This window comes from Neolamprologus brichardi, chromosome 9, assembly GCF_056152115.1.
Source record: "Neolamprologus brichardi isolate AB-2024 chromosome 9, ASM5615211v1, whole genome shotgun sequence".
Lineage (NCBI taxonomy): Eukaryota > Metazoa > Chordata > Actinopteri > Cichliformes > Cichlidae > Neolamprologus > Neolamprologus brichardi.
Genome location: NC_142112.1, coordinates 23,583,791 through 23,601,401, shown reverse-complemented (window position 1 = coordinate 23,601,401; position 17,611 = coordinate 23,583,791). Strand labels below are relative to the sequence as shown.

General features: G+C 36.7%; 1 long non-coding RNA gene across 1 annotated transcript; it reads left to right on the top strand.

Moving 5' to 3' along the window:
- Positions 1-6,044: 6,044 nt before the first annotated feature.
- Positions 6,045-7,925, top strand: LOC148101441 (uncharacterized). The gene is made up of 2 exons (XR_015719567.1): positions 6,045-6,084; positions 6,881-7,925. It is a non-coding gene; the product is annotated as an uncharacterized LOC148101441 (long non-coding RNA).
- The last annotated feature ends 9,686 nt before the right edge of the window (positions 7,926-17,611 follow it).

Genomic DNA, 17,611 nt, shown 5'->3' with positions numbered 1-17,611 from the left:
CTAATTATTATTTACTAGCTAATCTTAAATGACTGTTCAGTACAGAAATGAAACCCAACATTCATATTTTACAGTCCTGTGGTCTCAGCCTCAGATACTCAACTAATCAAAGTGATGTCATGAAAAAAATTAATGACCAACAAAACAATTTTCTCCTTCATTTCTGTCACACAAAGCTGTATGTAACGTGTCTCGCGGTTAGTATCATGGTTGCTAGGCAACCTGAACAGCGCGACGAAGCATATACCGTCCCATTTCACAAGCCTCTCACTTCCGCACTTCTCGTACTTATAGTACGCACCGTACGTAGTACGCGTAGTGCGCGTACTTCAAGCGTGCAGACCCTGAAATGGGACACAGCCCAGGTCTCTCTTGAAAATGAGATTTTTAATCTCAATGTACGGTGGCCCTGAGAGGCCAAACGGACTGCAACTTCAGAAAACACTTTCAAAAAGAAAAATGCTGCAAAAAGAAAAACTCTTGCAAAAAGAAAAACGCTGCAAAAAGAAAAATGCTGCAAAAGCACACACAACACAACGGAAATAGGAAAAAAGACAACGGAAATGTTTCTGGGGAGACAATAACCGGACGGACCAGTTGCACGAACCAAAACATGTATGTATGGCTGTATCCCAATTCAGGGACTGTTTCCCAATTCAGTGTCTGCAGCCTTAAAGTACGCAGCCTTAACGGTCCTTAAGGGCCGCGTACTCAAAGATCGCTGCGGCCGGAAGTGCGGGCTTGTAGGCTTGTGAGATGGGACGGTCTAGCCTCCGTCGCGCTGCCCAGGTTGCCTAGCAACCACGATACTAACAGCTGGAAACGTTTCATACAGCTTTGTTTGACAGAAATGAAGGAGAACATATTTTGTACATTTGTTTCTACATGAGCTTTGTGTGATTTGATAAGTATCTGAGGCTGAGACCACAGGACTGTAAAACATGATTGTTGGGCTTCATTTCTGTACTGAACAGTCATTTAAGATTAGCTAGTAAATAACAATTAGCTAATGTTGTTCATGAGACTAAAGTCATCTCACTTTGGTAATGTAAATATAATATGGCCAATATTATATTAATCATTATTAGTTATTACAGCAGTGAACATGAATTCTGTCCCAAACACTGAGCTTCAGTAAAGATTCAAGTTGCATTTATTTATATTTCCTATCACCTTAAATCTTCACTTAAAGACACGTATCTGTGACAGTGTATATATAGATGTATTATATATAAGAGACAAATATTGTTCTTTTAATATGTTGGCATTACTAAATTTGGCTCAATGCTTATATATGTGCGGAAGAAGCAAATGTACGAGCTGTGATAACCGTTTCTGATAGAATGAAGAGTAGACTGATATATTAAATATTCCTTTATTGGGTGAGAAAATCAGACCATGTCATAACTGCTTTAAGTCATACAGAATAGATATCAGAGCCTTAAACAGGCTGACTTCTGCTAAATGGGTTAAACTGGGCACAAAGTCTACAAACACATAACATCATTATAGAATATGATGTAACACTATAGATCAACTTACCTCAGAATATATAAAGCATATAAACAATTACAGCAATATGATGCAACAAACACAGCAGTACTACTAATCCAAAATACTCAAAGCTTCATAGAACTGAAACAAACATTTATTTTTAGCTCCATTCTGCTGCTGATACATACTTTAGGTTTCTGAACATTAAACTTTTTCCTGCCTTTCATGGTGTGTAACTTGAAGGCCCTGAGTACTTTCTCCCACACTGAAAACACTGGAATGATCAAATTATTTGAACATGGTGGATCATCAGGGGTGCAAAGCCTCACAGATGATGTGCAGCAGTGGGTCCCTCAGTCTGTCCTCACTCTGGACACTTGCAGTTGTCACACATGGAAATCAAATGTGTGATAAGCTGCAGGATTCAAACACAAGTGTAACTTATAAATACATGTTCATACTTTTATTACACAATCAGAGAGAAAGAAAAAGAGAGAGAGTGCAGGACAGACAGACAGGTGACAGTCTCAGGTGTATACACTGCTACAAAACAGCACAAGAGGAGGAGGATTTTGTTTGTGTTATTACGAGTGCTAAACAAGAAGAGTTCCCAGATGGTACAGTGGACACATGTGTGACTGCTGTGATTAAAGCATCTTTCTTTCAGCTTAAGGAGTGAACCGTCAGCTCGTTCAAACACACGTTAAAGTCCGTTTGGCTCCACACCACCGAACAGAGGCAGCAATATAACATAGCTAACATTAACAGTGCAGTGAATCCTGCTTGTGCCGTGATATTCAGGACTGCAAACCAAGCAGCATCACTGACTTTCAGCTTGTTGTGTTTGTGGATATATGACTGGCTTTAATTATCCACAAAATCATCACATTCTCTGTAAGATTAAGGTCGACTATCGAACGGTGTATATTTTAAAGTAAAGGCTTTAAAACAAAGTAAACGCTGAAAGTACAAACATCGCTAATGTCACATAACTTTGGCCAACAGTAATGTTTTAATGTTCTTCATTATTAAACATTTGCACATAAATAGGTGACATAATATTCAGAACTTGCTTTTGAAAGTTTACTCTTTGGCCGCTTCCACTTCTTTGAAGTGTCACCCAGTCCAAGTACACTTGTTAGCATGTTTTGGTTCGTGTAACTGGTCCGTCTGGTTATTGTCTCCCCAGAAACATTTCCGTTGTCTTTTTTCCTATTTCCGTTGTGTTGTGTGTGCTTTTGCAGCATTTTTCTTTTTGCAGCGTTTTTCTTTTTGCAGCATTTTTCTTTTTGCAGCATTTTCCTTTTTGCAAGTGTTTTTCTTTTTGCAGCATTTTTCTTTTTGCAGCATTTTTCTTTTTGCAAGTGTTTTTCTTTTTGCAGCATTTTTCTTTTTGCAAGTGTTTTTCTTTTTGCAGCATTTTTCTTTTTGCAAGTGTTTTTCTTTTTGCAGCATTTTTCTTTTTGCAGCATTTTTCTTTTTGCAAGTGTTTTCTGAAGTTGCAGTCCGTTTGGCCTCTCAGTGCCACCGTAAATTGTCCTTATTATTCCTTTTAAAATGTTCAATGTACAACATGTTTCAGTTTTTACATTTAAAAATGATTCACTGCTTATAACACAAAAAAATTATTATTTTATTATTATTTATCATTTTGCTATAGCAACAGTAGTTTGGGGGCAATTATCAGCTGAAACAGGCCATGAGATCAAATTAGAAAGGTTTGATGGCCTCATCGCTGCTGTGGTTTTCATTTACGTCAGTTAGCTTGATCACTCCCACATCAGGTGGAACATTTTGACTGACATCCATCACAATGCACTTGGATCCTCCCACATCAACCTGCACGCAAAAGAGACAAAAAACATGTTGTATGTTTGACACTAAATATCTTCATTAACACTTTTAATAGCAAATCTGAAGTGTTTTTTCTTGTCTTCCGATTCCAGTGAATTTTTTATAATGAATATGACAGAAGTACTTACCTCGATTCGATAGGATTCCGTTCCATTCTCATGCCCAACAGAGTAATTAAGAGCAAGGAATTCACTGAATATCTTCATGGTCTTTGCCTCCACTAAGAACTTAATCTGTGTTTGAACAAATTAGAATATGATGTAAATCCAGAGTGACGTACAAATTAGAGCTTTTGGTTGTGAAGATTATGAAGAATGAAGATAGAATAAAGCTCACCTGATCACAGATCCTCTAAATTCTTGGAGTAGCAGGAATTGCAGCCATTCTGAAAGAAATGGAGACATAAGATATCTGCGTTTATGAATCCAGTTGGTTATCACACATATTTATACCGAAATTTAGCAGAAGGTGTCTCCCATACATAAAGGGTGGAGCTATGAATCCAAGCACTGCCCTCACATTATTATGTTACTAATAGTTGGTGACTTACTCCCCAGCTCCAGCTTACACTTTTGCATGTCACCTAAATTATAATTGTGAAATACAAATATTTGCATGCAAAAAAATTCAAATTCACAGACAGAGCAAGATTTACTAAGCTCGGTAAATTAGTCGTGATAACAAGAATGTGCCACTGAGAGTGGAAAAATTCTTTGTGATCTACTAGCAATGCAAAGATGCAGCCAGTTCATTTGAATAATTAGCAACATAAACCAAGAGCAGGCAGACAAACTTGTCGAAAACAAGAATCCAGGAAAGTGACTTCTTCAGACTTCAGACTGAAGAAGTCACTTGGATGAGTGACGAAACGTTTCTCCCACAAAACGCTACGTCCACATGAACAGATTCAACTTTTGGAGACTCTTCCTGCATGGGTTGATTACCAAATAATTTTATGTGAAGGTTGTTCATACCATCTAGATATTGTAATAATCAAAGTTGTGATATGTCAGAGAACTTAAAAGAAGACACATTCACAAAAGGTAAAATCAGACACTTTATTTCACAACCAAGATGGAAACGTCAAACAAAAATTAAGAGGGGAAGATTTATAATTCCTGGAAGACAACAAACACCATACCGGTTATATAATGTAAAATACACATGACACCTTCCATTTGCAGTGCATAGAGCAAAGAGATCCATCCACTGCAGATCAAACACATTCAAAATAATGACACCGCACACAATGGAAACCCATCGATCGAATTGCCGTTTAATGCTGTTTGTCACCTTCATTCTAAATTTCTGATTGCGAGAGACTGAATAATAGCAGTGACACAAGTCAGCACCGCCCTCCATCCTTTTTTCTCAGCCTGCAGAAGTGCCTTCTGTTGATTGTCATTCATTTCACCTTTTTTAATCCTCACTACCAGTTCTTTCCATGCTCTCATGGAGTTATGGTGTTCAGGACTATTGTCATGTGAGGTGAGAAGAGAACTGGCATGCTTCCAGTCTGTCAGTCTGTTAAATTAATGTTAACTTAAAATATTTCTTAAACTACCGGTGGCTGCAACTTCTTTGACATTTCTATGAGCATACATTTGCATTAGTGTACACAAGTTATTTGGAATACACAGGATTCATAGTGGCAGCAAAGCATTTGCAAAATAATATGCAACACACACTGAAATGGCTGCTATTGGATCTTCATCCTCGGGATCAGACATTTGTAGAAACACATATGTGGCTGAGGAGGTGGACGGCTCCTTATCTTGGGCAGTGCCAGTGGTAGAGGCTGCTCCAAAATATTTTGTGCCCCTGAATAGAAACCCAATATAAAACTCAAAAACATGCATGCATCATTTTCATAATTAAAACAAATATATAATTTTGCCCAATTTATCAAATATTCAGAATTATATGTATAACAAGCATTTTATTGACTATGCTATCACAGCATCAGTGTTTGGACGTAATGCATTACTCTGTAATTACAGTAAGATAACTTTCCTAAATAATGTAGCCTAATAGTCTAAGGGATTTTATTTTTTGCTCAGTCAGCTAGATTTGCCATACATTGAGAATGGGAGTCAAATCAACAATTCACTTTTTCCAATTAATGGCCAATTAATATTAGAATAGAATAGAATAGAATAATCCTTTATTTGTCCCACAAGGGGAAATTTGGTTTATTATATTATGCTTAAGATTAAAAATATCAGTGACTACTGTTTTCCATATCACAACTAATGAATGTTATCTTGTTTGAGGATACATATCATGCACAATACCTGCCATTATTCAATGACACATCTGATTACCTTTATCTTTTGCTCGTTTCTCCTCCTATTCTTTTCTCTTTTTTCTAAATTAAGCGCCTGATGACTTTGATCTTTTCTTGTCCATTTTCCATCTGTGTTAATTTTACACTCCAGTATCAACACCCAGTAAACTTAAAAATACAGAGCAAACCTGCTGTAACTGACTGAACCTACAGGGCTAAACGCATCAAGTAACCACTAAGGAAATGTAATCACTCTTTTTATTCTTTTTTTAAAAATTGGACAAACAGATCCTGTTAAGAAGGGACAGGCTTTAAATATGTGACAGAACTGAGTCTGCTGTCTTATTAGAGCAAAAATAATAATAAAAGAACTTTTTTTCTGTCCCCAGTTAAAGTTGATGCAGTCAGAGCTTAACGTTGAAGAAGTTGTAAATGACAGAAGTCTGAAGGTACAGATTGCTCGCTGTTCTCATCACTGACTCGTTCTACAGTCACACATAATGAGCCTGTCACGCTGGACGGAGGCCAGCAACTTGAACAGAACCCAAGCGCAGACACACAGTGGAGGCAAGAGGGTGTTTTAACACAATTTATTGGTGAATATATAATATGGTTGAAAACACAATAACGTGGCAAACTGCGGTGTGGAAACGTAGCCGTGGAACTATTAGCGTGGCATGAACGTGAGGACAACTGGATATAGACAGGTAAGTATTGGTCACACTGGGGAGAGAGGAGAGCGGCGTTAGAGCTGGGTTGAAGTGGATTAACAGAGAGGGTAAGTATGAGAGTCTTTTCAGCTTACTTGCAGGCTGACCTGGGGTTCGGTGGATCCAAAGTGGTGAGTGAGCAGGAGGGCAGGCAGGTGAGGTATGGAGATATTTCTTAGTGAGGTGGAAAGGAGCTGAGATCCAAGTGGTGAGCAGCAGTCGACACTGGAGAATAGGTCCTGAAGTACAAGAAACAGCTTGAGTCAAACAACTTGAGATTAGCAGCATGAACGTGGGAGCCGGTTACCAACATCAGGTAGTTGACGAACTGGCAGGGAGGAGATGACAGCGCAGAGCTTAAATCCTTCTTTGGTCTGATTGCCCCAATTAGCTCCAGATGCGTGAAGCTGAGGAAGTCCTGCCCACGTGCGGAGCCAAGGGTTCTCTGGCACTGATGGAAAATCCCAGCTGCTCACCCAGACCATGACAGAGCCGTCGTTATCATGTGTTACTTACTGACGTTTCCTCGGTTCAGGTTTTCAACGAAAGGTGCAGAATCCACTACACGCCTCCGAAGGTGAAATGAAGTCCTGCTTCATGAAAGGAGCTCTTTCACTCGAGGTTTAAATCCAGGCTGGAGCTGAAACTGTGAACTGCTGCTGAGTCCTCGCTGCAGGCTGTTCACCACCCAGACATCTCTGACCTCTTCCCCGACACACAAATATATTCCAGTGTCATTACTGTATTAATTTACCATCATTGTAAAACAGTCGCCCGTGTGCTTCTTCCAAGACAAAATTATTGTACAAAAAGAGTTTTTTAAAAATGGAGTCAAATGGTTGTCTGAGTTTGAAATCATTTGTTGACCTTAGACGTCCTTTTTACATGTATTGAATTCAAATGTTTACTATGCACTGTCTTCATCAGGAATCGGTTCAACAACTGCTGGGTTGATGGATTACTGTGACATTTTGGACGAGTCTTCATCAGTCCATCCCTCAGGATGAGATCTACAAGCTTTGATCATTCTTTAACTTTTCATACAGTGTCAAAAATCTGTCTGTCCAAAAATTTGATTTGGTACCAAATCACCAGCAAAGAGAACGACACTTCCATCTGCCTCAAGTGTACCTTATAAGAAATCGCCAATCCTCCAAACTAAGTCGTCGTTGTTAAACGTGATCTGTTGTACTTGCTTAACAACAGGAGCTGTATTCACTACGTACGTTGGTATTTTACTTTTGAGTGCTTCTGCCTTGATCTGATAATTTTCTCTGATTATCAGAGATGTAAAGATCTCTCAACAAGAAAAGGACTAAAACTTCTATTTCACGGAGGACGTGTGACTGGTCCTGGTGTCATGGATGACACGTTCTATCACTGTTTCCCGACTGAATAAACAGAAGCACTGCAGTGGTCTGTCGCAGCCTCCTGTCAGCAGAGTGATCACACAAGCTCCAGCAGTCCAGTACTTGCAGTTTGTTTCATTTCCACTGGAGGGCCCCACCTGATCACAAACGGGTATTAGTGGTATTAATTGTTGTTGGTTTAATAAAAGCTGAGTCTTCCTCCTCTTAAAACACTTGAGTAGATTTTCTTTCTAAAATTTCCACCATTAGAAATAAAGCAAGCAAATATATTTACTCCTGTGAGCTGTGTTTTCAAACATTTTTAGGCTGATGCAGATATTTCTTGAAACCCTTCTTACTTTTATGAACATAAATTCTCAAATTTTTTTGACCAAACCACACAGATGATGAACACAGCCAGTTAAAAATAAAAACATTGTGCTGTATCTTAAAAGACTTGCAGAGAAGTCATAAACATTTGCTGAAGGTACTGGGATTGTCATTCCACGAACAAGAATAACAGAATATGTGCAAAACAGTACAGATGACAGCAGACTTCAGGAGGAGCCCATCTCCATTATCCCTGCTCACCTTACTCAGCAGCGTCCAATCATCCAATATAGACACTAACATCAAAGCAGTCCAACAGAGCGCTACAGGGCACTGTAATCCTCATGTATATACTCTCTATATAGTAACTACTTATTTTTTGCATACTTTTTTTCAACATCTTTGCACTCTGCAACATTGCACCATAAATAAAAATATGCTACATGTACTCTTTTTGTCTGTGTCATGTTGCTACTGTCAGTATTGTCTACATACATCTCTACATACAGTTCGATTTGTCGGTTCAGCTTTTTTCAGTGAGATCCAGCACAGTCACCTGCTGCTGTGATTATTTTGTCTCATTATAATTTTTCTCCGTGTCATGTTTATGCTTCTGTAATGAGAGGCATGGGTGTCTTCTCTTTAACTGATTATTCATGACCTAATATGAAAATATAAACTTTGAAGAATCAATGTTTTTGATGTAAAATCCACCAAGAGTTTTTCTGCACTTTTAAGGTTTAATTAAATATCAACTTTTTTTTCCACCAATGACATTTACTTCATGTCAATAAAACAATGAATTCACATTGTCTATGAGAAATACGACTTCATGACTCAAGGAATCAACAATTGAATGAGGTCCAGATGAAGGTAACTGGGTCCACCAACATGAACCTGGAGTCAAGAGAGATGAAATGCTTGTAGTGTGTTGAAGACTGAGGATGTTCAGGAGTTTGAAGAGCTGCCTACACCAATGAGTAGACTTCCCAGAATGGAAACAGCACTCTTTGTGCGGTTTGAGAAAACAGTCAAGTTGTTAAGAACTATGACTGAGAAGAATCCGCCTGTGTACAGCAGCAGGCTGCCTTCCTAGAATTTGGATATCCCCCGTGCGCTCGTCTCTGCATTATGTGCAGCTCTCTTGGAAAATTAAAACCACAGCAGCTTTTTATAGTATTTTTCATTCACTATCAGCTTAAGATTATTCAAATCATGCAACACAGTCACCAATCCCAGCAAATTCATCCCTAAGTCAGACTGTACAATACAGAAAACAAAAGAGCTACATCTCAGACTCTACAGGCTTCAGTTAGCATGTTAAATGTGAAAGTTCAGTTAGAAAAAGACCGAACAAAAACGGCCTGAGTTGAGCAATTAACCAAAGTGACAAACATTGCTCTAAATAATACTCCCCTAATCCAAGTAGTCACCCAAACCTGGACGTGGATTTAGAGGAATGAGGGCCATCTCACACATTTATTCAGAATAAAACAAGTTTAAATTAAAATTAAACAAATCAAAATCTTGAGGACGTATGTATTTTACGTGTTGGTGCAATGTTTAGGATGAGCTGGAGATATAACACTCATGCACCCTGAAAATTATGAAGGTCTAAATATGTGTCAAAGGGACTCACTGAACATCAGTGGATTTCTATGGGGCAAACATGCTTAAAGCAGCCACTGTGACCATTGCTGCAGAGCAGAATGAATGATACTGATGGGGACTGTGAGGGTTTGTAGTTAAATTCCTGCTCTTACAGGATCAGTGAGTGTCTGTTTAAAGATTATTAACATACTTTTACATCACTATGGAACACCAGCATTTCTGCAGAGGACAGAACCACCTGCTTTAAACTACCATGATGCTCTGTGTTGTGTTGTCATGGCAATGTGAAGTCAAATAAATGCAAATGTAGAAAAATGCACATTTAAAAGAGGACAAGAAGACAGGCAACTGGAAGAGCTTTTGAAGCAGGAAAACTTTTTATGGATTTCTCTTAATTTAACTGGATATTTTGCAAATACAAATCAAGGAGGAAACAAGGAGGCAGGTTGGATTATATTTGAGGACAGGACGCATGAAGGAGAAGCATGAGGAGAGAGAAAACAGCAGAGCGATGGTGCAGAGCTAATCGTGGATCAAGTCAAAGAAGCAAGCATCAAAACTGTGAGTAAACATAACACACAAAGAGTTAAAAATTACTGTGCTGATTAAGGAAACATTACATTTGGTTAGTTTGGGGTCTCGAGCTTCAGGTTTGTGGGTTCAGTTAGTCACAAAATTGAGGAAAGACAAAAAATGTTTCTTTTGAAAGGTTGTTGGAGGATTCTTACTGTAAGAAATATCTGGGTGTGCATCTGTTTTTATTTAAAAAACAACAAAAGCTGAATTTTATTTATTCACATTGGAAAGGGAAAATTGGAGGATCAGAACAATAACGTGGCCAAATTTACTGTTTCCTTAATCAGAACAATAATTTTGATCTGAAGTAGAAATTTTGAAATGGGTTATTTTCTTTCTTCTCTACTGATCACTGTGTCACATGTTGAGTTACTTGTCAGTTTACATTAATGTTAATGGTAATTTTAAAAAAATGCAGTTTGTTTGTAATTTTGTAGAAAAAGGCTCTGCGCCTGTGTAAAACAAATCCACACCCCCCAAAATCACTGTAGATCAGAGTAGCTAAGCCCTGGTTAACTGCAATTAACAGGAGATGAAAAATATTGGAATGATTGAAAGAAACAAAGATTGCTTTAGGGTTTGAAGATTTGACTTTCTTATTGAAAGAGACGAAAACAAATCTATGTGTCACACTGAAAAATAAACTGAAAGCTTAAAAGATCTGTTGTTATACAAATGTGCAAACTTGTTTTAATGACATTAGAAAGAAAAATCAGATGTTTAAAAAGGTAATAAATAAAATTGATTTTTATATTACTTGAAAAAATGATGTTGGTCAGCACGGTTGTATTTTGAAAAATGCTGGGTCACCAGTAGGCTGAGATTTAATGTGATAAACTGAGGATAGGTAATATAATCTACACACTCGCTATTATTGTTGTAATCCATACACCAGTTAATATTTTATCAAACATCAATCATAATTGGTGATCAATGCAAGTTTTAAGCAATAATATTTATTTGCATTCACAACTAATTTACAAAATATGAAAAGAATCTTGTTTTTTTTAAGAAAAAAGACGTTTCTAACTGACTTCAAACTTTTGAGCTGTAGAGGAGATTGATGAGCACGCAATAAAGTGAACTTGTTAGGGAGAGTTTGCAGTCAAATCAATTTTTGATGATAGACACAGCTAAAAAAATGAGCGTTTTTAAGACACTGATGTGTGAACTGATCACATGGTTATAAACCAGGTGAAAATTGACTTCAAACTTTTGAGCTGTAGTGTAGATTGCAATGATAGCGTATAGTTATCTATTGCAGAAGAATATATAAAAGCATGAGGATAGAGAGACACTGTTAAAAAGTTATGAGCTGTCTTGATGCAGAGAAAGTGGAGTTTGTCATCCTTGAATGATGGGATTCAAGGATTGAATGATGCTCTGCCTCTGTGCTCAAGTTCAGACATAGGCTTTAAGCAACCATGAGCCACTGATACGCGTGATAGATTAATCAGCATGTATCAAGTGGGCTTGTTAAACAGCTCTGATAGGAGAAAGTCAATGAGCACGCAATAAAGTGGACTTGTTAGGGCCAGTTTACCATCAGCCTTGCTAAAGTTGAACTTCATTTGTATTTAAAGACACACTTTAAAGAAAATTCTTATTTGAAACTGGTGATAAAATCCAGGTCAGATACAGTTACATACAAACATACAGTACACACTGCTGCTCAAAGGTCAGAGGTCAGTTAGAAAAGTCCCTGATTTTAATAAAAAATTGGTTTTAATGTAATATCACATGAAGGTTATCAGTAATGTTTTCACAGCTTTAATCAAATCATTCATCATCCATAAGTTGTGATGGAAAAATGTCTGCAAGCGTGCAGGAGCCCATTTTTAGAGACAATCACTCCTGTGTTATAATGTTCATTGAAGTTTATCAGGTGAGATGACCAATAGATGATAAGAAATATACTCTTACTAATTATTAGAGTTGAAAAGTACTTTGCTAAGCAAAATTAAATGAGGTTAGGCTGCAACTTGAAACGTTTACATAAAAGGTTCAGTTGGTGATGCATGAAAGAAAAATAATTTTCTTCTACAAATCTATTGGAAAATTCTGATTGTAAAAAATGAAAAATATTCAAAGAGTGAAACTGTTGGAAAAGTGAAGGTTTTGTGCAGCTGGGTGTTGCAGCCTCTTTAGAGGAAAATGTAAACTTGGTTTAACGAGGTTAAAAACAGAAACTGGGATGATCCAGACACATTTATTGTTTCTTTAATCTCCACAATAGTTTGAGTTTGTGCTAAAATGTCTTAAAAAGCTGTTTTGAGTTATAAATTAGGCTTTTAATGTGTTAAACTTGCATTAGATAAGACAATGTACCACTGAACACAGGAGGGATTATTGCTGAAAATGGGTCTCTGAACACCTCTGTAGATATTCTATTAAAAATCATTCATGATTTGTGATCAGTGTTAATATTAAGCATTTATATGATTATTTTGATAAATTGCTGTGATTCAATCTGAAACCAAATTTGAGTCTATTCAGAAAACAAGAGATTTCTAATTCACCTCAGACCTTTAAGCTGTGGTCTACATTGTAATTATTGATTAGAGCAGATGATATGAGACCATCAGGAGAGACTGTTAAAAAGTTATGAGCTGTCTTGATGCAGAGAAAGTGGAGTTTGTCATCCTTGAATGATGGGATTCAAGGATTGAATGATGCTCTGCCTCTGTGCTCAAGTTCAGACATAGGCTTTAAGCAACCATGAGCCACTGATACGCGTGATAGATTAATCAGCATGTATCAAGTGGGCTTGTTAAACAGCTCTGATAGGAGAAAGTCAATGAGCACGCAATAAAGTGGACTTGTTAGGGCCAGTTTACCATCAGCCTTGCTAAAGTTGAACTTCATTTGTATTTAAAGACACACTTTAAAGAAAATTCTTATTTGAAACTGGTGATAAAATCCAGGTCAGATACAGTTACATACAAACATACAGTACACACTGCTGCTCAAAGGTCAAAGGTCAGGTAGAAAAGTTCCTGATTTTAATAGAAAATTGGCTTTAATGTAATATCACATGAAGGTTATCAGTAATGTTTTCACAGCTTTAATCAAATCATTCATCATCCATAAGTTGTGATGGAAAAATGTCTGCAAGCGTGCAGGAGCCCATTTTTAGAGACAATCACTCCTGTGTTATAATGTTCATCGAAGTTTATCAGGTGAGATGACCAATAGATGATAAGAAATATACTCTTACTAATTATTAGAGTTGAAAAGTACTTTGCTAAGCAAAATTAAATGAGGTTAGGCTGCAACTTGAAACGTTTACATAAAAGTTTCAGTTGGTGATGCATGAAAGAAAAATAATTTTCTTCTACAAATCTATTGGAAAATTCAGATTGTAAGAAATGAAAAATATTCAAAGAGTGAAAGAAAAGTGAAGGTTTTGTGCAGCTGGGTGTTGCAGCCCCTTTAGAGGAAAATGTAAACTTGGTTTAACGAGGTTAAAAACAGAAACTGGGATGATCCAGACACATTTATTGTTTCTTTAATCCCCACAATAGTTTGAGTTTGAGCTAAAATGTCTTAAAAAGCTGTTTTGAGTGATAAGTTAGGCTTTTAATGTGTTAAACTTGCATTAGATAAGACAATGTACCACTGAACACAGGAGGGATTATTGCTGAAAATGGGTCTCTGAACACCTCTGTAGATATTCTATTAAAAATCATTCATGATTTGTGATCAGTGTTAATATTAAGCATTTATATGATTATTTACGCTTTTGATTAATTGCTGTGATTCAATCTGAAACCAAATTTGAGTCTATTCAGAAAACAAGAGATTTCTAATTCACCTCAGACCTTTGAGCTGTGGTCTACATTGTAATTATTGATCAGAGCAGATGATATGAGACCATCAGGAGAGACTGTTAAAAAGTTATGAGCTGTCTTGATGCAGAGAAAGTGGAGTTTGTCATCCTTGAATGATGGGATTCAAGGATTGAATGATGCTCTGCCTCTGTGCTCAAGTTCAGACATAGGCTTTAAGCAACCATGAGCCACTGATACGCGTGATAGATTAATCAGCATGTATCAAGTGGGCTTGTTAAACAGCTCTGATAGGAGAAAGTCAATGAGCACGCAATAAAGTGGACTTGTTAGGGCCAGTTTACCATCAGCCTTGCTAAAATTGAACTTCATTTGTATTTAAAGACACACTTTAAAGAAAATTCTTATTTGAAACTGGTGAAAAATCCAGGTCAGATACAGTTACATACAAACATACACACTGCTGCTCAAAGGTCAGAGGTCAGTTAGAAAAGTCCCTGATTTTAATAAAAAATTGGCTTTAATGTAATATCACATGAAGGTTATCAGTAATGTTTTCACAGCTTTAATCAAATTATTCATCATCTATAAGTTGTTATGGAAAAATGTCTGCAAGCGTGCAGGAGCCCATTTTTAGAGACAATCACTCCTGTGTTATAATGTTCATTGAAGTTTATCAGGTGAGATGACCAATAGATGATAAGAAATATACTCTTACTGATTATTAGAGTTGAAAAGTACTTTGCTAAGCAAAATTAAATGAGGTTAGGCTGCAACTTGAAACGTTTACATAAAAGGTTCAGTTGGTGATGCATGAAAGAAAAATAATTTTCTTCTACAAATCTATTGGAAAATTCTGATTGTAAGAAATGAAAAATATTCAAAGAGTGAAAATGTTAGAAAAGTGAAGGTTTTGTGCAGCTGGGTGTTGCAGCCCCTTTAGAGGAAAATGCAAACTTGGTTTAATGAAGTTAAAAACAGAAACTGGGATGATCCAGACACATTTATTGTTTCTTTAATCCCCACAATAGTTTGAGTTTGTGCTAAAATGTCTTAAAATCTGTTTTGAGTGATATGTTAGGCTTTTAATGTGTTAAACTTGCATTAGATAAGACAATGTACCACTGAACACAGGAGGGATTATTGCTGAAAATGGGTCTCTGAACACCTCTGTAGATATTCTATTAAAAATCATTCATGATTTGTGATCAGTGTTAATATTAAGCATTTATATGATTATTTTGATTGATTGCTGTGATTCAATCTGAAACCAAATTTGAGTCTATTCAGAAAACAAGACATTTCTAATTCACCTCAGACCTTTGAGCTGTGGTCTACATTGTAATTATTGATTAGAGCAGATGATATGAGACCATCAGGAGAGACTGTTAAAAAGTTATGAGCTGTCTTGATGCAGAGAAAGTGGAGTTTGTCATCCTTGAATGATGGGATTCAAGGATTGAATGATGCTCTGCCTCTGTGCTCAAGTTCAGACATAGGCTTTAAGCAACCATGAGCCACTGATACGCGTGATAGATTAATCAGCATGTATCAAGTGGGCTTGTTAAACAGCTCTGATAGGAGAAAGTCAATGAGCACGCAATAAAGTGGACTTGTTAGGGCCAGTTTACCATCAGCCTTGCTAAAGTTGAACTTCATTTGTATTTAAAGACACACTTTAAAGAAAATTCTTATTTGAAACTGATGATAAAATCCAGATCAGATACAGTTACATACAAACATACAGTACACACTGCTGCTCAAAGGTCAGAGGTTAGTTAGAAAAGTTCCTGATTTTAATAGAAAATTGGCTTTAATGTAATATCACATGAAGGTTATCAGTAATGTTTTCACAGCTTTAATCAAATCATTCATCATTGATAAGTTGTGATGGAAAAATGTCTGCAAGCGTGCAGGAGCCCATTTTTAGAGACAATCACTCCTGTGTTATAATGTTCATCGAAGTTTATCAGGTGAGATGACCAATAGATGATAAGAAATATACTCTTACTAATTATTAGAGTTGAAAAGTACTTTGCTAAGCAAAATTAAATGAGGTTAGGCTGCACCTTGAAACGTTTACATAAAAGTTTCAGTTGGTGATGCATGAAAGAAAAATAATTTTCTTCTACAAATCTATTGGAAAATTCAGATTGTAAGAAATGAAAAATATTCAAAGAGTGAAAGAAAAGTGAAGGTTATGTGCAGCTGGGTGTTGCAGCCCCTTTAGAGGAAAATGTAAACTTGGTTTAACGAGGTTAAAAACAGAAACTGGGATGATCCAGACACATTTATTGTTTCTTTAATCCCCACAATAGTTTGAGTTTGAGCTAAAATGTCTTAAAAAGCTGTTTTGAGTGATAAGTTAGGCTTTTAATGTGTTAAACTTGCATTAGATAAGACAATGTACCACTGAACACAGGAGGGATTATTGCTGAAAATGGGTCTCTGAACACCTCTGTAGATATTCTATTAAAAATCATTCATGATTTGTGATCAGTGTTAATATTAAGCATTTATATGATTATTTACACTTTTGATAAATTGCTGTGATTCAATCTGAAACCAAATTTGAGTCTATTCAGAAAACAAGACATTTCTAATTCACCTCAGACCTTTGAGCTGTGGTCTACATTGTAATTATTGATTAGAGCAGATGATATGAGACCATCAGGAGAGACTGTTAAAAAGTTATGAGCTGTCTTGATGCAGAGAAAGTGGAGTTTGTCATCCTTGAATGATGGGATTCAAGGATTGAATGATGCTCTGCCTCTGTGCTCAAGTTCAGACATAGGCTTTAAGCAACCATGAGCCACTGATACGCGTGATAGATTAATCAGCATGTATCAAGTGGGCTAATTAAACAGCTCTGATAGGAGAAAGTCAATGAGCACGCAATAAAGTGGACTTGTTAGGGCCAGTTTACCATCAGCCTTGCTAAAGTTGAACTTCATTTGTATTTAAAGACAGACTTTAAAGAAAATTCGTATTTGAAACTGGTGATAAAATCCAGGTCAGATACAGTTACATACAAACATACACACTGCTGCTCAAAGGTTGGAGGTCAGTTAGAAAAGTCCCTGATTTTAATAAAAAATTGGCTTTAATGTAATATCACATGAAGGTTATCAGTAATGTTTTCACAGCTTTAATCAAATCATTCATCATTGATAAGTTGTGATGGAAAAATGTCTGCAAGCGTGCAGGAGCCCATTTTTAGAGACAATCACTCCTGTTCATTGAAGTTTATCAGGTGAGATGACCAATAGATGATAAGAAATATACTCTTACTAATTATTAGAGTTGAAAAGTACTTTGCTAAGCAAAATTAAATGAGGTTAGGCTGCAATTTGAAACGTTTACGTAAAAGGTTCAGTTGGTGATGCATGAAAGAAAAATAATTTTCTTCTACAAATCTACTGGAAAATTCTGATTGTAAGAAATGAAAAATATTCAAAGAGTGAAACTGTTGGAAAAGTGAAGGTTTTGTGCAGCTGGGTGTTGCAGCCCCTTTAGAGCAAAATGTAAACTTGGTTTAATGAGGTTAAAAACAGAAACTGGGATGATCCAGACACAATTATTGTTTCTTTAATCCCCACAATAGTTTGAGTT